The 25,868-nt window shown below is 36.1% G+C and overlaps 1 long non-coding RNA gene and 1 other non-coding gene across 2 annotated transcripts; one reads left to right on the forward strand and one right to left on the reverse strand.

Moving 5' to 3' along the window:
- The first annotated feature begins 49 nt into the window (after positions 1-49).
- Positions 50-22,417, forward strand: LOC122685294. The gene is made up of 3 exons (XR_006338344.1): positions 50-91; positions 10,533-10,538; positions 22,216-22,417. It is a non-coding gene; the product is annotated as an uncharacterized LOC122685294 (long non-coding RNA).
- Positions 10,749-10,855, reverse strand: LOC122685645. The gene has a single exon (XR_006338495.1). It is a non-coding gene; the product is annotated as a U6 spliceosomal RNA (small nuclear RNA).
- Positions 22,418-25,868: the final 3,451 nt, after the last annotated feature.

Raw genomic sequence — 25,868 nt, forward strand, 5'->3', positions numbered from 1 at the left:
CTGTTTCCACTGTTTCTCCATCTATTTGCCATGAAGTGATGGGACTGGATGCCATGATCTTTGTTTTCTGAATGTTGACATTTAAGCCTATGTGCTAGGGCTACTCTAAATACTTTTTTTTTTTTTTTTACAAAATTCACATGTATTATTTAATTTAATATTCATAAACTACCCCACTAGGTAAGTACCATAAACCTCTCCTCACAGATGAAAAAAGCAGAGACAGAGAAGGCTGAAATATTTCTCTTGAGATAACACATCTAGTGGTTCAAAGACAATATATAGCCAGAGCTTATATTCTTAAACTTTAATAAGTTGCATTGTGGTAACTGTTCTGAAGACTTGTAAACCAAAAGTTAAAAATTAATACTCAGTCATGAAATACACACTTTTATAGCAAATGCTGATTTCACTTCTAAGTATTTTACATATATTAGCCCATTTAATACCACCAAGTTAGAAGCACAGCATTTCAGATCCAGAACACACAACATCTCTGTTTTTTGTTTTGTTTTGTTTTTTGAAAAGAATACAGCAGACAGAAGAGAAGTAACACCAGTGAAATGCTAACATTTATATCCAAGGAATACTGATATTTTTGTATTATGTGTTTTACTGCACATATAACTTAGAGGGTTTTTAAATTATTATTAATATATAAATCAATATATTAGTTGCATGAAGGATGCAGTATACCTACATAAGAGATGTGAAAATGGAGGATGTGACTGATTAATTCATGAAACTTCATAAATACAATAACAGGAGAATCAGTACCTGAAATCCATGTGTTTAATCTCCAAATCCTAATGGTTTCTGATAGGAGAGTTGAGAAATACATGTGTGCATTCAACACTTTTTTCATAGCTATTTTTAAGGGTCTGTTGCATGTCTGAAACTCTGCCAGGCACTAAAATACAAAGATAAAAATACACTCCTCTGCTTGCAATTGGGGTAACCAATATGAACTCCAGGACATGCCTGCCCTGATGTTCCTTTCTGTTCAGTATTTGTCTTGAATAAAGCTGTCCTGGTTGGGGTGATGAATTGTATTGTCACTCTGCTTAAAGGTCCAGGAATTTAATCATGACAAAGATAAGAATTACTCTTAAATTTCTTAAATATTATCTGAAAGAATATGTAAGATGCCAAATGTGTGTGGAGTTTAACTCTGCGAAGGAGTTGCTTGATAGATGGCTGGAGGCTTGCAGGTGGGGTTGGGAGGAGTTGGGTGGTTACACTGTTTGACAGACACAGGGATGTGAGGCAGAAAGGCACATAGATCCTTAGATTTGGCATAGAGCAGAGACAGAGCTGAATGCAGGAAATGATGAAGGGCTCTGATTTCTGCATGGTTCTGGGAGTTGAGGTAAGGATGATAAAATGGAGACAGCCTTCTCTCCTGTCTAGTAAAATCAAAATACAAGTTGATTAAAGACACATTGGAAAGAAACTTAGAAAATATTTGTAGACTGTGATGGAGAGCCTTCCTAAGTTGTGATTACTGCTTAGAAAATATTTTGTCATGCTAATTCATCTGTGCTAAGAGGACCACTAGAAGCACTGAAAAACAAAAAGGAAGAGAGGTATTTCTTTCTTTTAATTTTGAATGTTTTTCTTCTGATACAGAGGTCTTATCACTTAATAATAAACAGGTAATAAAGAACCAAACTTCAGCAGGCGTGACTGTAAACAAGGAGGAATATAAAAAACAAACAGCAGAGCTGCAAATCAAAATAATTAAACATAAGAAATCATCCAGAGGGACTTTCCAAAGGCCCATCAAAAGGGAAAACCTGCTCACAGCTAGAAAAAGGAGGAAGGGTTATAAATAAGAATAAGTGAAAACGAAACTATCAACTAAATTGCAAGAAAATGAAAGACCAAAACTTGGCTAAAAGAATACTACTCCATTAAGAGGAAATTGTGTTAGGTATAAGATATATATATATATATACACACACACACACATATAAATGTGTGTGTGTGTGTGTGTGTGTGTGTGAGCAGCTTTGAGAACCTTTCTCCATCCTCCCTCTGTCTTCCCACAGCTGTCAGTCCTTTTCAGTGACCCCACATTTTCTTTAATTCCATCATCTTCTGTCTACAAAAGTGGATCTCAATGACACAACCACAATCAGAGTGCCATCAGAAGAAACACCTTTGTCACTACACTTAACATTTATCTCTCTTGCCCAGAGGCTTTGGAAGAAGAGATTTTTCCTTCTTTCTAGAACCTTCTTCTCCACAGCTCAAGGGGACCATAATCAGAGTCAGGATACTGGAAAGTCCACAGTTGTCAGAGGAACTGGCAGACACCAAAAGAAGGAACTATTTCAGCTTATTTGCGAGACACATGGATGAGAGAATCTTCACTGGAATATGCTAGTCTTTCTCCTGTTCACATAGTACTGGAAAGACTCACATGTAACAGAGATGATTTCCTGCATTCAACTTAATTTCTGAATTGACATATTTCTGTGTGTTCTATCCTGGTAGCTTCATTACTCATGAGGAAAGGAGACTGCCTGTCACTAGGTCTCTTGGGACTGAGTCCCTTGCCTGTTTCTCCTCAAGTGACTCTACACAAAGCAGCTAAATTTATCTCTTTTTTCCATGAAATCTGCTTGTGGCACTCATGATTAAAAGTCTCAAAAGTTAGCTAATTATTGTCTATATTATATAGTCCAGACTGTCACCACTTTGTCTTTCTGAGATATCTTTCCTGATTGCCAAGAAAAAAAAAAAAATTTCTATTGTCAGGATCCTATTCTTCTTTCCCATATATATTATCTCACATGCATGCTAAGTCACTTCGGTGGTTATCCGACTCTTTGCAACTATGGACTGTAACCCACCAGGCTTCTCTGTCGCTGGGATTCTCCAGGCAAGAATACTGGAATGGGTTGCCATGACCTCCTCCAGGGGATCTTCCCAACCCAGGTCTTATGCATTGCAGGTGGATTCTTTATCAGCTGAGCCACAAGGGAAGCCCATGAATACTGGAGTGGATAGACTATCCCTTCTCAACCCAGGAATCGAACTGGGGTCTCCTGCATTACAGGCAGATTCTTTACCAGCTGAGCTACCAGGAAAAAACATTTTTCTTTCATACTCAGCACTTAATGGGATCCAAGAGCTAAGTTATTAGTTATTATTTTAATGAGTACATGCATCAATGAGTAAACGAAAACATCTGGCCTTGACTGGGACTCAGGTCTGCATCCAGCCCTCAGTCTTTTCCTATCTCTGATTCCTCCTAGTGTAACTGTACTCAAAAGAGAATTGCCAAAGAAAGTTGTAATATGCTCCCTCAAACCCTGGCTCCATTCTTTATCTCATGAATATTATACTTGAATATTATATTATTTGTCTTTGCTGGGCCTGTTTTCCAACCTACAAAATAAATGATTTCCTTACAGAAGAGTTATAAGTATTAAATATGTTTAATATGGACTTAAACTCTTGATAACTTAAGTAAATATGCCAATTTCTAAGACACCAGTGTTGATTATTTTGTTATGACTCTAAAATGGTTGATTCTGATGTGAATTATGTGGCATGCTCATCAATCGCTGTCTCATGTAGAATGGAAGAAGTAGCAAGCTTACTTCTGTCACTAGGCTGAGCACATTTTCATATCATGTTAATTTTGAGAGAGTGAACAGCAGCCTTGACAGGAATCTTTTCTCTCTGGTGTGGTTAGGCATGGCCACTCATGATGATATATGCAGGTGGAGTATAATTTCCAGGCTGGTCAAGATTTCAGCAAATTCCCTAGACATTAGCTCTTTTCTAACTTCTTCTATATAAGTTTTGCAGTCACATATCCTAAAGTCATCTCCTAAGTGAGGTTCTCAATTGGGCTTGGAAGATGGCAATGACTTAGAACCACCTGTTTCAATAGGAGGAAAATGGAGTCTTGAATTAGTCATTAAAGAACACAGATGGTTTGGATAGATTGAATTTTAAGGTCAGAAAACCTCTGAAATGAATTGTCCCATTCTATTAGAAAACAACAACATCTGTGGGAAGTTAGGTAACACTCTATTCTGTGGCTTTAGCATTTCTTTTTTTACTTTGAAGAAATGCATGATGACCAATTGTAGTGAAGATAGACAGTACAAAGGGTCAAGTTGCACAAATTGAAATGAACAATGCAGACAAGTATAAACAGAGTCATGCATTAAACTTTTTCCTTTCTTTGAATATCTCTCTGTTGTTATTTATATTTTTTCTTTTTCTTTACACATGTGTCATTAGTTATTCCCTACTTTTAAAGAGTAAACATTTCTAAGGATGTCTGCCATTTCAGTAAATTTAAATTCCTGTTGTAAGATTTAATAACACATTTTCTGAGTCATAGTGATATCAGATTTTTATGTTTCCTTCAAATACTGTCTTGAAAATGTAGAAATATTAAAAATACATATACAAGTACCATACTTTTAAAACTTAACCTTCTTCTTAATATTTTGTTTTCTTCTAGAAGTGATGATATTTGCCTTTATTTTTAATATGAATTCATTTATTCAACATGCATTTTAATCAAGAAATCAGGAAATGCAAAGGTGAATAAAATATAGGCTCTGAGAATAAAGTGGCTGGCCACAGTTAAGAAAATATTTGTTTTTTAAAGTATACATTTCTTATTGATACTTTTCTTTCTTAACCTGGAATATTTATAAATACTGAAAATATAGTAAGAATTTTCTATCTTTTTTAATGCTTAAAAAGTGGGAGCAAGGGAATTATTTGTCTTGAATTTAAAATTAAAGCTATTTTGAATGACAAGTTATAGCTTTAGTGATAAAAATTCAAAAAGACTATCATGGTCTCTTGTCTTTTTTTCATATATCTTCAAGTTTTGGTGCTTATTGGTTATATTACAAACCTAGCAGTTAATTGCTAAGGCACAAAGGCTATGGCTTAATCTACTTTTCATCATTCCATTGATGACATGAAGAACGTCCCTGTATTAAAATGATTTTGTATCTTTTATGGTAGTTGTCTCAAATTGTTATATAAGCTGATATTAATTTTAAGTAGGTCTTTCTCAAATAAGTAGAAATCAGTTTTATTTCTCCCTATTTTGTTATCTCTTATATTCTTTTGTCATTATTCTTTATGAAATCATTAAAAAACAATTTTAATATCTATTGTTCCTTTTTGCCATTTTCAAAGAAATTATAATGCTCAATGCTATAATTATAAACTTTCATTAAACCTAACACATTTTAGGTGTTTGTGGCTGCTAATCATATCCTTTTAAATTCTGTCACATGACTATTAATTTCAAATTCTTAGTTGGTTCTCTATAGCAACAAGTCTATATTTTTTGGCTTGGATTGGGCTCTCTATTGTAGAAATTTAAGCTTGCCTATATAATTTAGAAATCATCTATTTAATATATATTCTAAAGCACTTATGCTGTAGAAAGGATGTTAAGTAGATTATTACAATCAATAATTGAAACTTTAAAATTTATGGTCACTTCCACTAAATTCTGAAAGTTGTCTCAAACCCTAGTTCAAACAAATGGCTATTAAAGTATTACCAGTATTGCCAAACACTATATCTGGGGTGGTAATAGACATGATGACAATCTCTGTCATCAGGTTGTATTACTTACTTAGATGACAACACTATACATTTTTATTACATTGCACATGGTATACAATGAACTGCAAAAGTTTATCACAAATACCTGTGATTGCTCTGTAATCTCTGAGAAAGCCTTGTTGTTTTTGTTGTTGTTGAGTAGCTTGTTGTTGAGTTGCTAAGTCATGTCTGACTCTTTTGCAACCCCATCGACTGTAGCCCTGCAGGCTCCTCTGTTCTTGAAATTTTCCAGGCAAGAATATTGGAGTGGTTTCCATTTCTTTCTCCAGGAGGTCTTCCTGACCCAGGGATCAAGCCTGCATCTCCTGTACTGACAGGCAGATTCTTTACTGCAGAGCCATCAGAGAAGCCCAAGAAAGTCTTATATAGTCAAAAAAATTCTGACTGTAATCTTTGTCCAAGCCAGTTTAAAAAGCGACATTCTTCATTTAAAATATGTAAGTATTCTGACACACTTCTAAATTGAGTTGTGATGTAAGTCTAGAACAGATAGAATGTGGAGGTTTTACATGGACAAGGAATTACAAAAAGCATTCCAGGCAAGCAGAGAAACAGGAGCTTAGAAGCAGGAGGGGCAAAATGTGATTACAGGGCAATAAGAACTGAAGCCAAGAGTGGAATGAAGGAAAAATAGAGGGATGAAGTCATTACAGTAGGAATGGATTATACTGAAACATTTAAGAAGAGGGGTGGCATTGTGAAAGGACCTGTGCATTGTCTCATAGTGGGCAGGTATGATGGGTAGGTAAGGCATTTCAGGTTATGTCCCAATAGCAATTTGGATTGAACTTGGGAAGCGCCATGTAAGAGTGACTGATGAGGGTGATTTGTCTGTTTTCAGAAACAATAAATCTTAGTAACTGCTTAAACAAAGGCAGGAGAAGAGAGATGCATCAAAGCAACTGTCAGGTTTCCAGCCTGCTTAAACAAGAGTTTAACAATGATACACAGACAGATACAACAAAGGTCCATCTAGTCAAAGCTTTGGTTTTTCCAGTAGTCATGTATGGATGTGAGAGTGTGAACTGTAAAGAAACCTGAGCACCGAAGAACGGATGCTTTTGAAATGAGGTGTTGGAGAAGACTCTTGAGAGTCCTTTGGACTCCAAAGAGATCAAACCAGTCAGTTCTAAAAGAAATCAGTCCTGAATATTCATTGGAAGGACTGATGCTGAAACTCTGATACTTTGGCCACCTGAAGTGAAGAACTGGAAAAGATTCTGATGCTGGAAAAGATTTAAGGTGGGAGGAGAGGGGGATGACAGAGGATGAAATGATTGGATGACATCACCAAATTGATGGACATGAGTATGAGCAAGTTCTGGGAGTAGGTGAAGAACAGGGAAGCCTGGAGTGTTACAGTCGATAGTGTCTCAAAGAGTCAGACGCAACTGAGTGTCTGAACTGAACTGAACACATAGATGAAGGTATTAGGAAATTATTTTATTTGGACTCTGGGAATAAATGGAGGTGAATTAAATACACACTTTTTAAAAAGATACTTGCATTCTCCAATTTTCATCTGTGGCAATTTTTCTGTCCCTCTGTCTTCCAATCAGGTAATATTAATTATCTTTCATAAAAATAGCTGCTGCTGATATGTATTGCTAAGTGATGTGTATGTATTGACTTGATTTGTCCCTGTAACATACTATATGATAGTTCCTAAATTACCCTAAATTATTGTTACAAAATTTTACAAATGAGGAAAATGAAGTATAAAGAAAAAAGTACTGTGACCAAGGTCACAAACTCATATGATCTGGTGGTGATGGTTTAGTTGCTAAGTTGTGCCCGACTCTTGCAACCCCATGAACAGTAGCCTGCTGGACTCTTTTGTCCATGGGATTCTCCAGGCAAGAATACTGGAGTGCGTTGCCATTTCCTTCTCCAGGGGATCTTCCTGATGCAGGAATTGAACCCGGGTCTCCTGAATTACAGGCAGCTTCTTCACCAACTGAGCAATGAGGGAAGCTGCACAAAATTTTATAAATGAGGAAAATGAAGTATAAAGAAAAAAGTACTGTGACCAAGGTCACAAACTCATGAGATCTAGGGAGAGTTTTTGAACACCAGTGGTTTCTGCTCTTATCTACTGGTATCTGTGTCTTCCTTTCTCCCAAAGAGCCAGTTCAGTGTAACCAATTTGCATGAACTTTACCTTTATTTGCATACACCTTTTTTTTTTTTTCAAAATTCACATCCTCTTCATTTTCTACTCATCCTGCTACAGCAGCAGTTTTACAACTGATCTCTTATCTACACTCTTATTAGTTTAGTAAATCTTCTATTTGGGAAAACTGACCATGCTCTACTGTCATGTTTAAAGACTTTCAGTGGTGTGTAACGTGCAGGTGAGTAGGTGAAGGGGATTAAAGGTACAGATCCTCAGCTATAGGGATGTAATATTAAAGAATATGGTCAATATGTCATAATAAATTTGCATGGGTACAAATGGTTACTAGACTTATTATGGTGATCATTTCAAATATTAAGTCATGATGTAGCATAGCTGAAGCTAGCATAACTATATATCAACTATATTTCAATTAAAACAAAGCTTTCAGTCATATCTAATAACCTTTGATATGAAGTCAGAATAAATATGGAAGGTAAGGTCATTTACAATCTGATGAATGAATTATATCTGACTTCATTTCTCCAAACTCCCATGAGTAAATCTGTTCTCCAATCAGAGTCTCACCACAACCCTGAGCTCTGCCTTATTTTTCATGCCTCTTGGCTTTTGTATATACTATTTCAGCTGAACAGGAAATTTCCATAGTCAACAGAAAACCCCTTTCATGCTTGTAGATCACGTGTTTCAGCCAACAGCTGCATGGGTCTGATTTTGTTTTTGTTTATAACGTACACTTGGATTCCTTGTTACCATGCTATGCATGTGCAATTGAATGTCCTGCACCATTTCAGCAGTGAGATCTTACACAGCTTTAAGATCTTACACAACTCACGCAATGTGTCCCGACTTTACATTTTTTCAGTCAAGCCAGAATAATCTGCTCACATCCCCGAACTCTTTTCCACCTTTGTGGTTTCCATCTTTGTAAGTAAAATATGACTCTTGAGTCAGAGAGTTTTATAATTCTCCGGTCCCTCCTTCCTGATTAAAATATCTAAACCTCTAATCTTCAGACCTTTTTGCTTGCTGTGTAGCAATAAGTAATGATGTGCTTAATAAGATGAATAAATCCAAAATATTGTGTGTTAGAAGTATGCTGTTTCCTCCAGTTTGGATGTCTGCTTAATTCATCTAAAATGTGGAGCTCCTATCCAAGGCCATTGAGGAGGTAAGGTGTGCTTAGTCATTCTGCTCTGTTGCAGTGGGTGTTGTGCAGGGCAACTTTGAATGTAGTTTAATGACAGGAAGTCAGCAGGTAATAATCTGCTTTTAGATAAAGCAAGCTCAAGAGTTAATGAAAGAGAAAACACACATTGAATGAAATATTTTTTTTTTTATTACTTGGAGGCTAATTACTTCACAACATTTCAGTGGGTTTTGTCATACATTGATATGAATCAGCCATAGAGTTACACGTATTCCCCATCCCGATCCCCCCTCCCACCTCCCACCTCCCACCTCCCACTCCCCGAATGAAATATTTGTTAACATAAGAATAAATTGAATAAAAGGATAAACACAAATAAATTTAATTTGCTAGTTAAATTCATCAGTTTTTCTTTTTTGTCCCAGAACATTCCGTATGATTTTTAAAAAATTTTACCTAGTTAGAAGTGGCAAGCAGCCTGATTCATGAGATGTAAAGCTGCTCAGCCATGTGTGACTCTTTGCCATCCCCTGGGCTGTAGCTTCTAGGCAAGAGTCCCGGAGTGGGTTGCCATTTCCTCCTCCAGCAGATTTTCCCGACCCAGGGATTGAACTCAGGTCTCCCACATTGCAGGAGGACACTTTACCTTCTGAGCCACCAGGGAATTAGAACAAATTGACAAAAAAAATAACTATTTAAAATTTTTCAAATGTTTACAAGACAGAGCTTCCCTGGTGGTTTAGATTGTGTGTTTACAATAGATGAAGATAAATGTGAAATAGCTGCATCCAACAATTTTCTTTTACATGTAGTGTGAGAAGATTATTGTTGGTTAGTCGCCAAGTCGTGTCTGACTTTTGTGACGCCCTGGACAGTAGTCCACTAGGTCCCTCTGTCCATAGGATTTTCCAGGCAAGAATATTGGAGTCAGTTGCCATTTCCTTCTCCAGGGGATCTTCCTGACCCAGGGATTGGCCCATGTCTCCTATATTGGCAGGCAAATTATTTACCACTGAGCCACTGAGGAAGACCCAAGAAGAAACATTGGCCAGAATGGAAAAAAAAAAAAAAAAAGAGCTGCATTCAAATTTGAATCTCTGGAGAGCTAAGGAGAGAATGTTAAAATTTATCAGATTCTTTGAGCCTATATAATTTACAAAATTTGGAACAGCAGGGGATTGAATTTTTTTTTTTTTTTTAAGATCATGACTTTAATGGAAATAGACAAAAATGAGCAATTACAATAAAAACGAGGGGAAAGACATGAAGGTAATTAACATGGAAGTAAAACCTACTTAACAGATATATCCAGACAACAATTTTTAAAAACATTCCTATGTATGCTTAACAGAAGAAAAAAATTTTATTTAACACGAATGAACGATCATTTTCCAGTGAGAGAAAGGAATAAGAACCCTGTTTCAGGATCCCGAGTAGCCCTCTGGAGCAGCTGCACGTGATGGATGAAGTCAGCAGCTCAGAAGCTGTGATCTGTTTCCTGATACCTCTGAACCATAGCTGCTTTTTGTTCTTTTCTTTCTCACTGATTATCTCAAAGATCACTTTTACCACCTTTTCTAATGCATGTGCTGTGTCCCTCTTGTATTTTTGTACTAACTCTAGTTTTTTGTCCTCTGTCACGTATTCAGAATTCAGCAATTCCCAGACTGATGGCCTGTGGCCTTTAAACCGCCCCACTATCACTTCTACCCGCTCATCCTCAAGCCCTCGTCTAGTGGTCTCATCGATGAACTGGGATTCCTCTTCATCCTTGAGCACTGGGAACAGAGCCCAGCCGGTCTTCTCATCTCGACCGCTCCTCTCCTGCAGTTCCTGGTAAAAAATATGGAACGCTTCACGAATTTGCGTGTCATCCTTGCGCAGGGGCCATGCTAATCTTCTCTGTATCGTTCCAATTTTAGTATATGTGCTGCCGAAGCGAGCACAGGGGATTGAATTTTATGTCACTTTACGAGAATAATTGTTATGGCATAATTAAATTATCATTCACATTCATAGCATCATTATAAGTAAATTTTGTTTTGTAATTTATCGTTTTCACACAATGGTTAGTCACCAAGAAGAGAAGCCTAATCAAATTAATAGTTTACTAAAGATCATTGACACCCTGGAAAGAGGGACAGTCAGGTATAAGGTAATAGGAAGTAAAGTTGGCCCAGGGACCTCTGCATCCATTGGAAGAGGATCATAGCCCTCCAGGCTCCTCTGTCCATGGGGATTCTTCAGGCAAGAATACTAGAGTGGGTTGCCATTTCCTCTTCCAGGGGATCTGCTAGACCCAGGGATCAAACCCAGGTTTCCCACATTGCAGGTGGATTCTTTACTGTCTGAGCCACCAGTGAAGCATATGTCACCTATATGCACTTTAAAAATTGATTTGTAAGATTATGGGCCACTAAGGAGATTTTTATTTTTAATGTCTGTCAAGAAATGTTAAAAATAAGATAGAGAACACACACACTACACATACACACACCAAAATCAATCTATTTTGGTCAGAAGACGATTGTAGCCTATCTTTCCGTTTACAACTATCAGAATTCTATTGATTGCAACCAACGCATGAAAAATAAACTGATGCCTTGTCAGAATTGAAAAGAATGGCTTGGTCATATCCCAGAGGCAGGTCTGACCATGGAAGAGAGATAGAGCCACCACTAGTGTGAAATGAAAGAAATATTATTGATATCTACTGTTTTTCTTTTTATCATATTACTATTCCAAACATAGTACTCTTCTTTGAACTATTCCTATATTATTTTACGTGCTATATTTTAATGAAAATTTCCTTTTTTTCCCCTGACATCTCAGGTGTACTTCCTCAGTATACAGAACAACATTGAAAAGTGTTTGCCCTGTCTTCCATTATATAAATGTGCACACTTAAATTACATACATACATGTTCTTATAACCAATAATATTAATAATTTTAGCCCAAGGTTGCTATGCATAAATATGTATTAGGTAGCTACAATATTGTAAAAGGGCCTTATGACTTTTTTTTATGGCCTTTATATCTTGTAGGTTCCGTTTGCCTGGGAAGCAGGCTCTGATAAGGAGATGCTTGTGCTGGAGGTTTATTAGGGACTGATTGTGTTATCAACCTCTTCAGAAGGGAAGCAGGATGAAACAAAAGGAAAAAGTTGAACCATTATGTGATCTCAGTTGAAGCCCCTGCAAAAATATGGGAAATTATGAAGCTGGGGTAAGCCATCAGAATCATACACACTTGGGCTAGAAGACTGGGTCAGTACATCTATGATAACTCTGTACAGCCTTGGAAAGGAAGTAGTGTTGACAAAATAAACCCTTCAGTGAATGAGAGACTGAGGCAGCCCTGCCAGCCCCATGGGGAGCTAATAGCTGAGACCTTTTTGTAGCAGTGATCACAGCCACAGTAGAAGTCTGATTTTTATTCCAGAAAGAGGATCTGGGAAACATAGTGAACACCATACCAATTCTTCCAAAATTATTTATGGCAAATGCTAAGGTGATAAAAATCAACTTCTAAGTTATATATGTATTTATATATATCATATATATATATAATGAAATAAGTAAAAATTTATGTATTCATATATATTATATAAATATATATACTATAATATAAAATTAAATTGAAATATTTTAAAATATTGAAAATAAAAAATAAATAAGTACAATATTTTAAATAAAAAATATATATATTATAAAAAGTTTCACCTTATTTGCAATCTTCAGTGAACATACCTGTTACCCATATTATATAATTCTAGTAGTTCAATAATTTTGAATTTATATACCAGATTGTTTATATTAATAAAATACTTAAAATAAATGCTCTAAGTCTCTTTTGTTTAATAGGACCCTTGCAAAATATTGCTAATTTTTAGAAATCACAATTCTCTTCCTTTGTAGTAATCAGCTAGTTGATCTTTAATAAGCTCCTAGTAAGAACAAATTTACATGTATTCCAGGTACAACAATATCTCCAGGTTATAAATATGGATTTGTGTTTGAGCCAATATCCACACATCTGTTAATTCTTGCAGCCTTAAAGATAGACTTAGAATTTGTATTGGAATGATTTTAGTTTTCCTTGCCAATCAAATGTCCTGAATTTAAAAGGTTTAATCCCACATTCAAATAATCACACTTTCTTAGAAAAGGAATTGCCTACACATGCAAACTTGTACTGTCAATAAATTATGAATGATTGCTAAAATATCCTCACCAGGTATATCATAAGTGGGATGATATCATAAGTGGGATGTGATGTTAAGTTTATTATATTGATTAGTCCCAGATTATTCTTTTTGGAAGTCAGTTTCTTCCAGGAGTAAGTTACTGGAAGATGCATAAACAATATTAAGTCAAAGTCTGAGTGAGCCTTAAATGGATTGTTTTACATTCTCAGAGCATCCATCAGAAAGAAAACAGTTTTAGAAAACCAGCATGATTGTGTCAGGAAGATGGGACTAAATTGGCCAAGGCAAGGTTTATACAGTGTTTTTAGCTGTTTTCATTATTGATTGTATAACATTGATTACATTAACTGTGCAGAACCCAAATTTGCTTATTAAGGTTGCTAAAATAACAGACTGACACTGGCAGAATTTATTTTTATTTTGCTCTCTTAGGTAGGTTTTATTTCTCATTATTTTGGGACAATCTTAAAAAATCAAAACTTAATTTTCTCCCATATTAAAGTCCAGATTAAGTTCTATATTTTAACTTTTTATGTATTCATTTTGTTGCTCAGTAATTTAGAAAAACCCAGACACTAATATCTTATAATCGAGTATATTATTTTCCAAGAAAATAATGAGTAGCATAGTGGCATGTTTGTTTCTAAACAATATCCAACAGTACAGATATTAACAATTCAATAATTTTTGAAATACTCCTCTTTTATTTATATATTTCTTTTTTTTTTTCTAAAAAGACAGTACATGTTTAAATATTACATTAGGAGTAAAGCAATTTCAGACAAAACTGTCCATGCTATTGACATCTGTCTTTCATCCTGTGCAGAATTCCAGCCAGAAAATTGTAACATTAATTGATCCATCAACAGTTTTTGAAATGATGAGAAAAAAATATAATTTGGTTAAAAGTAAATAAACCTGTGTTAGCTTCAGCAGCTCATAAATGGCAACCCAGTCCAATAGTCTTGCCTGGAAACTTCCATGGACAGAGGAACGTGATGGGCTAGAGTTCATGGGGTCTCAGAGTCAGACATGACTGAGCACACAAATATACAAATAAAGTAGATCTGTGATATTTCTGCACCATAGGAATCTTAAATTATTTCAGGAAAGCAGGCAGGTAGGCAGGGCTATTCTTAGAGTAGACCATAACCTAATTTTTCATGGCATAAATCTAAGCTGCATTGTTAAGTTCTCGATGATCTGCTACTATACTATTAGTTGAACTTAAGCTCCTTCCTCTTTCCAAAATAGGTCATAACATAAATATGTCCTTTAAATTGTGGATATTTTATTGCCATAAGCTTAAAATTCAGTTAAGATATTTCATTCGCACAAAATAAAACACATAGTTCTGTCAATTTTTCCTTTGTTAGATATTTTAATTAATTCATTAGTCAATATAAAATAATTTCACAAAGGTAGCCCATTTTTTCAGGTACTGGTGGAAATATTTGGCAGTTAAATTTCCCTAGCAGGCACACTAAGCAGTTATAAGACAGATAACCCTTGAGATGTGTTTTCTAAGGCTGAGGAAACTGGCTTGATTTAAAGGAAAAAAAAAAAAGTTCCAGGTCAAATGATCTTTTCAAAGCTTTAGGTTGTAAAACTCTAGGGGGTCTGAATCAAGGATTACTAATTCTTATGTGAACCTGATGATACTCCTCCAGAAAAATCTTGTTTTTAAGTTTTTATAAAACTGTTTCCATTAAAAAAAAAACTGTTTCCATGGAATCTAAGTGTTCCAGTAAATGTTAATAAGTTTCTCAGAAAGAGTTAATCGGGCTTACAGGTAACTACCCCAGTCAGGTATTTAGGGTTGAGGCCACCAATTCAAGTTCCTAACTCTTGTAATTCAGTGTCCAAACTGTTTGCCCACCAAACACTTCCCCTGAAAGAGAAACATGGGGCACTGAGGACGTATTTCCCTTCAAGCTAGAGAATGACCTTATCTCTGAATCATCAAAACCCCAGTCATGGTCCTTGAAATGTGCGCAATCCTATCCTTATATCCAGCCAGGTCTCTGAAAAGCTACATTCTGGAAATTAACTATCAGTCTTCAGCATGACTATCATTATTGCTTTTATAATTATTTTATTAAGTTTTAAATGACTTTCATAAAATTAAGATAACTGAGTTACTCATACATTTTAGGAAGTCTCTTCAATGGCAATTATAATACTTAATGTCCCCAGTGTATGGCCACAAATGGCAATTTTTTATTAGAATTTAACTTGAAAAAAAAAAGATTTTTCTTCAAAAATTGCTGTACATTTTTTGTTCATTTATTTATCAAAGAGGTATTGACTGACTACTGTGGGGGCCACAATCTGTGCTGGATGCTAGGTATTTAGTAGTGCTCTTAGAGAGTTCACTGTCAAGACAGTGAGAAAAACTGAGGCTATGAAGGGATATAAGAGCCTTGAGGCCTGCTCTTTGGGAGAATTAGGAAGAGGTCTCCATAGGAAAAGTTGACATTTGACGTGGTGCTCAATAATGAATACAATGGGCTTCCCTGGTGGCTCAGACAGTGACGAATCTGCCTGCAATGCAGGAGACTGAGATTCAGTCCCTGGCTGGGAAAGATCAACTGGAGAAGAGAATGGCAACCCACTCCAGTAGTCCTCCCTAGAGATTCCCATGGACAGAGGAGCCTGGTGGGCTACAGTCCATTGGCTTATAAAGAGTCAGACATGACTGAGTAACTAACTTGCACTTTTTCAATAATGAATAAACATTTGTAAGCAGAAGAACAGGCTTAGGGGTAGAAATCTTAAGTTTTGGCAAAAGGGGAGTAGCTTACTGTACTTTTTTCCTCGGCTGTCTTTAAAATTCTTTATCATTGATTTTTATAATTTTAATATAGTGTTTCTTAGAAAAAATCTTTTTGCACTGAGGTAGTTAGGTATTCTCTTAGCTTCATGGGCTTATATATCGACTTCCTTCCTAGGTTTGGAAAGTTCTCAGCTATTATTTCTTTAAATAAGCTCATTGCTTCCTTCTCTCTCTCTTTTCCTTCTGTAATGCCCATTATTCTAATATTGCCTTTCCTAATAGAGTTGGGTGGTTCTCAAGGAATTTCTTCATTTATAAAAAGAACCAAGTTCTCTTTCCTCTTCTCCCTGTATCATTTCTAGATTTCTACCTTCAAGCTAATTAATTCTCTTTTCCATATGGTCAGCTCTATTTTCAATGTTTTCTAATGTATCCTTCATCTTGTGTATTGGGATCTTCAGCTTCAGAATTTGTTTGGTTCTTTTTCAAAGTTTTACTTTCTTTGGTAAAGTATTCCTTCTGCTCATTAATTTTATCCTTGAGCTCATTAAAATATCTTTCTGAGCTTTCTTGTAACTCTTGTAATTCTTGTAACTCTTTGACTTTCTTCATGATAGCCATTTTGAATTCTCTATGAGATCACAATCTTCTGCGACTTTAATTTTGACTTCTGGGAAATCATCTTTTCCTTTTTGTGATACCATGTCACTATGATTTGTGTGTGATGCTTAACTAGTTGCTCCTCCTCCTGTGCATCTGAAACAGTGACCACCTTTCTTTTAGGTATTGCTTTTTAAACTTTGACTCCCACAATTCAACAGGGTGATAATTAGAGGCCTTTCTTTTTTCAGTAGGTTGGACAATAGCACAACATTTTTGTGTCTCTGCCTTGCACTTTCTCTGATTCTATTGGAGAATCAACACAATCCACCCTCTATCACCTCAACCAGAGGTGTCTCTGGTTCTGACATCAGGTGTCAGAGGTGTCTCTATCTGACATCATCACTGCTTATGCCTTCAGGATTCCTGGTATCTTGCTATCACTGGTATCCCTGTTGTCACCGGCATCATCACTGGGTGTTCTGAAATGGTGGGGCCTCCATTGTGTTCAGCATTTCCTGGGTTCAGAGCCTCACCACCACAACCAGGAGCCCAGTCACAGGTGCGACCCCAGGGAGAAGGACCAGGCTTGGGTCTTGCTGCTGCCGCTGCCCAGATTCTCATGGCCTTTGGTGCTGGAGCCTGGGAGCCAGAATCATGTGTGCCTTCTGCCTTCTGATATCAAGTCTTTTGGGGCCGGAGGCTCAGTTGTTGCAGCCAGGGGCCAGGTTCAATGTCCACTGGGCACTGCCTCCTTTGTATTTTCCATGCCACCCATCTTCAGATGAGCAGGTGTGTGGTCTCTGCAGCACCCTGCTTCCTTGGGCAAAGTTGTTTCTTTTTACTGGCTGTAGGTGGAAGAAGAGAGAAGCTGCTCTCCACTACTTTGTTAAGGAGAAAAGTGTCCTGGGCTGTGAGATGGAACTGGAGAAGGAGACTGAAACAAAACGGTACTCCTGCCTCAAGCCTATTTGTTTCGTATCTCCATTGGAATAAGAATGTTAATGATACAAAAACATTTGTGTGCAATGAATAAGAAGCTATTAATTTAATTTATGCAAATAGAGTTAGGGATATGATGCTTAAATCTGTTCACTATTTCACAGATTCTACTTTACAACTTTACTGGTACCTGTTTAAATATCTCCTTTCCTATAATCCTGTGAAAGCTGGACATGGCATGAAAATTATATTTAGTTTCAAAGAAAGCATCTCATCTTTTCTGTGGTCCTAACTCACTTCACATAGAATGCTCAAGGCTAAATTTATACCTCGTCCATTAATTGTGAAAGCAATCTCATTAAGACCAGAACCTTTCTCTTAAACTTGAAAGACTGTTAGAATTTTATAAAAGTTCTCTAATTCAAGTTAGTACTACAAAAGTTCCATTAAATTAAACCATTTTTAAAAATGTACATTGATACTGATAAGCAATGTGGTCATTCATCTTCTTAACCACCCCCCCGCCCAAAAAAAAAGTTTTGACGTGAATATTCCTATACAGGATTTTTTATGAGAGAAATAATAGAAGAAATAATAGAAGATTTTAAAGGGAATATTTGATTAAACAGTAGTGAGAGAAGAAATTAAAATCTTTAAGCTCTATTGTGTACAAATGAGAAGCAATTGTTTCAACACTTCAAAACATCCTTCGTAAAAAATTCTATCTAATTGTCCAAATTGTCCATTCTCTAAAAATACACACACAGTGTAGAAGAGACTTTCTATCACACAAGGAGATTACCGGTGATATCGAAGACGAGAGTGACTTTTGACTTCACCTTGAAGAACATCACAAGACTGTACCATATTTTTGTTGTTGTTGTTTTCATTTTTTAAAATTAAAAAATCTTGTTTCTTAGAGATATAATGAACATCAACTGGGTAAGAATGAGATTAAATGATTCCAAAACATGGAGACTCTTTTAAGTGAGGACACACATACACAGAAACAAAGGAAGAGAAGGACTCTCCATTCTTTCCTTATCTCCAAATGTAGAAAAATATCACTGGCAAGTTTTCTACAGAAATTTCTTTCTATTTTTTAAAATTTTATTTTAATTAATTAATTTATTTACTTTTGGCCTCAGCAGGGAGGATCTTAATTCCCTGACCAGAAAGTGAATCTGTGTACCGTGCATTGGAAGCACAGAGTCTTAACCACTGGCTGGCCAGGGAAGTCCCTCTCTACAGAATTCTATTGGGGTCAGGCTTCTATAACAATGAGCTTGCTTTATTTTGTTTTGATTTTTTCAAAAAATGAAGAGCTGTTAACACAAATAAATAAATCAGAAGGAAAATGCACACAGGCAAATACACCTTTATGTAAGTAATAAAGGAATACCAAGAGTTCTTCGCACTTGAAACCATTTCTGAAAAGAATAGCAGGTATTTTTCTAGCCTTAATGAAGTTGGTTAGATTATATTTTCTACTACTCTAGTAGTTTGAGTGTCTAACATTCTGACTGTCCACCCATATGTTAAGATATTGTCAGAGACACAACTAGTGGCAACTTAATGAAAATGGTTATATAACAAAAATTATACACTCTATCTTGCCTTTCAAATATTTTTGTAAATGAAAGAAGCACACTATCTGGGAAAAAATTGAAACATTAAAAATTAAATAAGTAAATTCTTGCTTTCAGTTACTCATGTTGATTATAACAATGTAATATTGCCCATTTCAAGCTAGATGCAAATATATACATTTTTATTAAAGTAATGCAGAATAACTGAAAGAGCATTCCCCTAGGGTCAAGGATGATGAGTGCTTTTTCCAGTGTAAGATTTTAGGTACTTGTCCATGCTCTGAATCTCAGTTTCCTCATGCCTAAATGAGTTCAGTATAGAAGAATAAACTCTATAATTTTTATTCAAGAAGTAAAATGATGTGACTAAAGGGGTGAGAGCCACATGACTGGCATGACCTCTTCTCTCTTTACTCACTTTCTGTAGGCTTAGACTGGCATTGTTGCTGCATTTTTAGAAGATGTAATACCACAGAGGAGTGGCTTTCAATTCTGTCTGTCTAAAAATTCTCTTTTGCTCTTAAAAATTATTGAAGACCCCAAAGGTCTTTTATTTCTGTGAATTACATTACACTGTGTTCAAGTTTAGTAATCAGCAGTGCAAAGTGTCCCGGTCCAATTGCGAACTTGGCTGGACAAGCCTCTCCTCTTATCAGTGTTAAAGGAACTCAGTTGGAGCTTCAGGGAAAAAGAGCTAATTTTGTTACTAGTACCTTTAGATTAAGCCCTGTGACCTCAGCTGCTATTCTACTTTTTTCCAGCATTTGCAACATTTTTTCTGGGTTATTTTCTAGTCAGGTCTTTGCTATCTTCTCAGAACAGATCAATAAGATATCATTTCTTCTGTCTCTCTTAGGTAACTCATCTCTACTCCCTCCTGCAGAAGGAGGCTGCAAGTTTTTGTTCTGGCAATTTGAAAAAAATTAACAATGTTGGTTTTAAATGAGTATTCCCTTTAAGTTCTAGAAATTGTAAATTGCAAAAAATTACAATTTGACAATTACAGAGCTGTGGCAACACCCTAGCCTGACTTTTTATTTTTTTAATAGTTACGGTTATTCTGTCATCCTCAAATTTTAGATTTAGAAATGTTTTTCAGTCTTGTAGGAAGCTTAAAGTCACTATGTTTCCTGAAATAGTCAAATTTTATTCTGGAAATTATTGCTTTGTTGTGATTTGTCTACCTGACCGTGTAGTCAATTATTTAATATGTCTTCCTTGGTCACAGATTTATAGACCCTCTTGGTCACTACTGACTCAGAATTCCCTTCTTCCAGAATTTCCCTATCCAATCCTCTCTTTGAAATTTTATTAAAGAGTGCAGCACATACGTGTATTATGTAGTTCTTCTTTTCACTCATGGTTGCTATGGAAACAAGCCTTGGTTGTATTCAATGGATTTGATGAGATTAGAAAATACAAAGACTGTCATCATGGCTACATTAAAATAATAATCAATTTTCCATTCTACAGAATGCACACTAATGAATATAATATGGTGTGAAATAATTTCTCTGTTGTGACAGGGTATTTTGCAATTATATATATCAAGGGAGGCTGAGTACTTCTCAGGAGCAACTTTATATCACAGAAAATAATCATGCATGGATGACTATTGTTCCACCTAGAATGACAACAATTACATACATATGTGATACTTTACTAATACACATAATAAAAAAGAAAGGAAAATGCATTGCAAACTTTATGTTAGTTTTGGAACTATTGATGCATAGGTAAGAGCTGATCTGAATCTTGAAGACAGGTGTGTGTAATTCTCCTCTCCCACATGAGTTTTGATGAGGGTGTTACTGTTTTCAATGAATACTGAAAATCAATTTTTTTGCATTCATTTTATATTCTAAATTATATAATTGATATTCAAATTTTCCCAGTAGGAAATTTAGTCTAGCAGTAAGTTTTGCATACCAGTAGTGATAATTGTAAGTATGCTTGAAGTAAAATTGGAAAAGACAAATACATTAAAATTATTTAGATCTAAAAAAGCACAGAGCATCATGCAATATTATAAAAAGCATCATACGATGTTATAAATTCCACATGCAATTTCATGAACAGGATATTCTTCAATGAAAATGCTCAATAATAACTTCTGGATACTATGTTACTTTAACATTAATATTTATGTTAATGAAAATGCAGGCCATCAGTATATCATTGAAGAGACATTCATAACATTAAAGAGTGATGTTCTTAGTGAAAATGCTAATGTTACATTTTAAAATCTAAATTCTGCTATTTTGGATAAGATATATGAATCAATTAAAATTATAAAACAAAATGCATTTAAGAAAGCTTTTTTTTTAAGATAATAAAGATATTCCTGAAAAGACTATATAACATGAAAGAGACAGACTTTAACTAAAATTAAAAAAAAAAAAAAACTATTTAAAAAAATAAACACTTTGGGAAGAAAACTGTATTATAAAGTTGCACCATACAGAAATATATGCTATATGCTGTATTATGTTACAAAATCATATATCATATTGCAATTTTAAGAATTTATTTGCAGATGATATCCCTCTAATGGCAGAAAATGTATAGGAACTAAAGAGTCTCTTGATGAAGGTGAAAGATGAGAGTGAAAAAGCTGACTTAAAACACAACATTCAATAAACTAGGATCATGGCATCTGGTCCCATCACTACATGGCAAAAAGATGGGGAAAATGTGGAAACAGTGACAGATTTTATTTTCTTGGGAGCCAAAATCACTGTAGAGAGTGATTGCAACCATGACATTCAAAGACACTTGCTCCTTGGAAGAAAAGCTATGACAAACTTAGACAGCTTATTAAAAAGTAGAGATATCACTTTGCTGACAAAGGTCCATGTCATCAAAGCTACAGCTTCTCCAATGGTAATGTACAGATGTGAAAGTTGAACCACAAAGCAACAAAGATTTGATGATTTTGAATTGAGGTGCTGGAGAGGATTCTTGGAAGTCCCTTGGACAGCAAGGGGAACAAACCAGTCAATCCTAAAGGAAAATAATCCTGAATATCCTTGGAGGGACTCCTAAAGGAAAATAATCCTGAATATCCTTGGAGGGACTGATGCTGAAATTGAAGCCCCAATACTTTGGCCATCTGATGCAAACAAATGACTCATTGGAAAAGACTGTGATGTGGGGAAAGATTGAGGGCAAGAGGAGAAATGGGGGACAGACTCTCCTCTTTCACTTTCATCAAGAGGCTCTTTAGTTCTTCTTCTCTTTTTGCCAAACAGGTGATGTCATCTACATGTCTGAGATTATTGCTATTTCTCCTGGCAATCTTGATTTCAGCTCGCTTCATTCAGCCTGGCATTTTGCATGGTGTACTCTGCATATAAGTTAAATAATCTGGGTGACAATATACAGCCTTGATATACTCCTTTCCTGATTTGCAACCAGTCTGTTGTCCCATGTCCAGTTCTAACTATTCTTCTTGACCTGAATGCAGATTTCTCAGGAGGAAGATAAGGTGGTCTGGTATTCCCATTTCTTGAAGAATTTTCCACAGGTTGTTATGACCTACACAGTCAAAGGCTTTGGCACAGTCAATGAAGAAGAAGTAGATATTTCTCTGGAACTCTCTTGCTTTTTCAATGATCTAACGGATGCTGGAAATTTGATCTTTGGTTCCTCTGCCTTTGATAAATCCAGCTTGAACATCCAGAAGTTCATGTTTCATGTACTGTGGAGGTCTGGCTTAGAGAATTTTGAGCATTACTTTGCTAGCGTGTGAGATGAGTGCAATTGTGCAGTAGTTGTACATTCTTTGGCATTGCCTTTCTTTAGGATTGGAATGAAGATGACCTTTTCTAGTCCTGGGGCCACTGCTGAGTTTTCCAAATTTGCTGGCATATTGAGTGTAGCACTTTCAAAGCATCATCTTTTAGGATTTGAAATAGTTCAACAGGAGTTCCATCACCTCCACTAGCTTTGCTTGTAGTGATGCTTCCTAAGGCCCACTTGACTTGACATCCAGCATGTCTTGCTCTAGGTGTCTGATTACACATCATGGTTATCTGGGTCATGAAGATCTTTTTTTTGTGTGTAGTTCTTCTGTGTATTCTTGCCACATCTCCCTAATATCTTCTCCTTCTGTTAGGTCCATATCATTTCTCTCCTTTATTGAGCCCACTGTTGCATGAAATGTTCCCTTGGTGTATCTAATTTGCTTGAAGAGATGGCAAATAGATGGGGAAACAGTGGAAACTGTGACAGACTTTATCTTGGGGGGCTCAACAATCACTTCAGATGGTGGCTGCAGCTGAGAAATTAAAAGACACTTATTCCTTGGAAGAAAAATTATGACCAACCTATACAGCATATTAAAAGCAGAGCTATTTCTTTGCCGACAAAGGTCCATCTAGTCAAAGGTATGGTTTTTCCTGTAGTCATGTATGGATGTGAGAGTTGGACTATAAATAAAGCAGAGCACAGAAGAATTGATGCTTTTGAACTGTGGTGTTGGAGAAGACTCTTGAGAGTCCCTTGGACTGCAAGGAGATCCAACCAGTCCATCATCAAGGAAATTAGTCTAGAATATTCATTGGAAGGACTGATGTTGAAGCTGAAACTCCAATACTTTGGCCACCTGATGCAAAGAACTGACTCATTGGAAAAGACCCTGATGCTGGGAAAGAGTGAGGGCAGGATGAGAAGGGGATGGCAGAGGATGAGATGTTTGGATGTCATCACCGGCTCAATGTAGATGAGTTTGAGCAAGCTCCAGGAGTTGGTGATGGACAGGGAGGCAAGCGTGTTGCAGTCCATGGGGTCACAATGAGTCGGACACGACTGAACGACTGAACTGAACTGAACTGAAGGAAGGATATAAAAACTGCCGTAAGTGTGGTGTGTTACATTGATTGATTTGCGGATATTAAAGAATCCTTGCATTCCTGGGATAAAGCCCACTTGGTCATGGTGTATGATTTTTTTAATATGTTGTTGGATTCCATCAGCAGATGAATGGATAAGGAAGCTGTGGTACATATACACCATGGAATATCACTCAGCCATTAAAAAGAATTCATTTGAATCAGTTCTAATGAGATGGATGAAGCTGGAGCCCATTATACAGAATGAAGTAAGCCAGAAAGATAAAGAACATTACAGCATACTAACACATATATATGGAATTTAGAAAGATGGTAACGATAACCCTATATGCAAAACAGAAAAAAGAGACACAGAAGTACAGAACAGACTTTTGAACTCTGTGGGAGAAGGTGAGGGTGGGATGTTGCGAAAGAACAGCATGTATATTATCTATGGTGAAACAGATCACCAGCCCAGGTGGGATGCATGAGACAAGTGCTTGGGCCTGGTGCACTGGGAAGACCCAGAGGAATCGGGTGGAGAGGGAGGTGGGAGGGGGCATCGGGATGGGGAATACGTGTAACTCCATGGCTGATTCATATCAATGTATGACAAAACCCACTGAAATGTTGTGAAGTAATTAGCCTCCAACTAAAAAAAAAAAAAAAGAATTCAATAAAAAAAAAAAAAAAAAAAAAAAACCTGCCGTAAGTCCCGCCTTGGGTGGGCTCTGTACCCCTCTCAGTGTCTATGTTGAGAGCTCTGTACTTCCCTTCCTTTAGTAAATACTGTTCACTTGCTACTGTGGGCGTTCGACTGTTCAGGGATGCCATTCTTTGGCTCTGTGGACAAGGACTCCGATTCCTGTTTCAAAAGTAAGAAATCAGCATATCCACTGCTGGAAACTTGGCATTATAGGACATGTGTGCAAACTTTATGGTCTTTTTACTTTGCTTCCTCACCTCCCCCCATCTCTGATCTATAAAAGAACCTGTCATCCAGACACCAATAACATGGTCGTTTTGAGGCCTTACCCCACCATCGTCTCAGTCAGCTGCTTTCTGAATAAAGTTGTTTTCCTTGCCTCAACGGCTTGTCTCTCAGAGTCATTGGCCTGTCATGTGGCAAACAGAGAGAGCTTGGACTCAGTAACACAAACACTCTAGATTTACAGATTTATAGATTTTTAGACTATACATAATTCTCGTGTTTAAACATTCCAAAATGATGTGTGAAATATTTCAATGAAAAAAATAATAAAACACTCCTTTTTTTTAGTCTCAATTGTTATACTTGCACATGTTTTGTTATTTGTTGTAATGTTTCTGAAACAGAGACACCTTAAAAAAAATGATATGTAACTCCTAATACTGTGTTACTTTGAGTCTACTTAAAGGAAAAGAAAATAAGTCTAAATAGTAACTCAAACATCCTTACATATCATATTTTCTCTACTTATACTCTTATAGAAACACTTTGATATAGTTTTACTATAACATATTTATGGATCTAAAACCCAGTAGGAAATTCAACTTAAATTATAAAATAGACACATAAACATTTTTATAAAAGTAGTATAAAATTGATGAAAGAGTACATAATTAAATTAAAAATGCACTACTTATATGTGAGATGTTCTGTTCTCTATCCACAAAAATATACAAGCTGGTAAAACTATCATTGATGTTCAGTTTTTTAAATTAAAATATGCTTTTCTTCATTAAAAAAATTCTTTTTGTATTTTAAACTTATAGTCTATGAAAATTGAAATGATAAATTAATATCTTTCATGAGGTGAAAAGTTGTAATTTATTTTTGAATTTCAATACATAAAATTGTTACTAAGACCAAGCTTGCTCTGCTCGCCACAGGATAGGCCAAGGAATCCAAGAAACTAGGTGTTGAGGCAAGGAAGTGACCTCAGTCAGGGAGCTGGCAGACTGAGAAGACTGCAGACTAGTGCCTCAAAATATCCATTTTATTGAGGTCTGGATGCCAGGTTCTCTTACA

Source organism: Cervus elaphus, chromosome 28, assembly GCF_910594005.1.
Source record: "Cervus elaphus chromosome 28, mCerEla1.1, whole genome shotgun sequence".
Classification (NCBI taxonomy): Eukaryota; Metazoa; Chordata; class Mammalia; order Artiodactyla; family Cervidae; genus Cervus; species Cervus elaphus.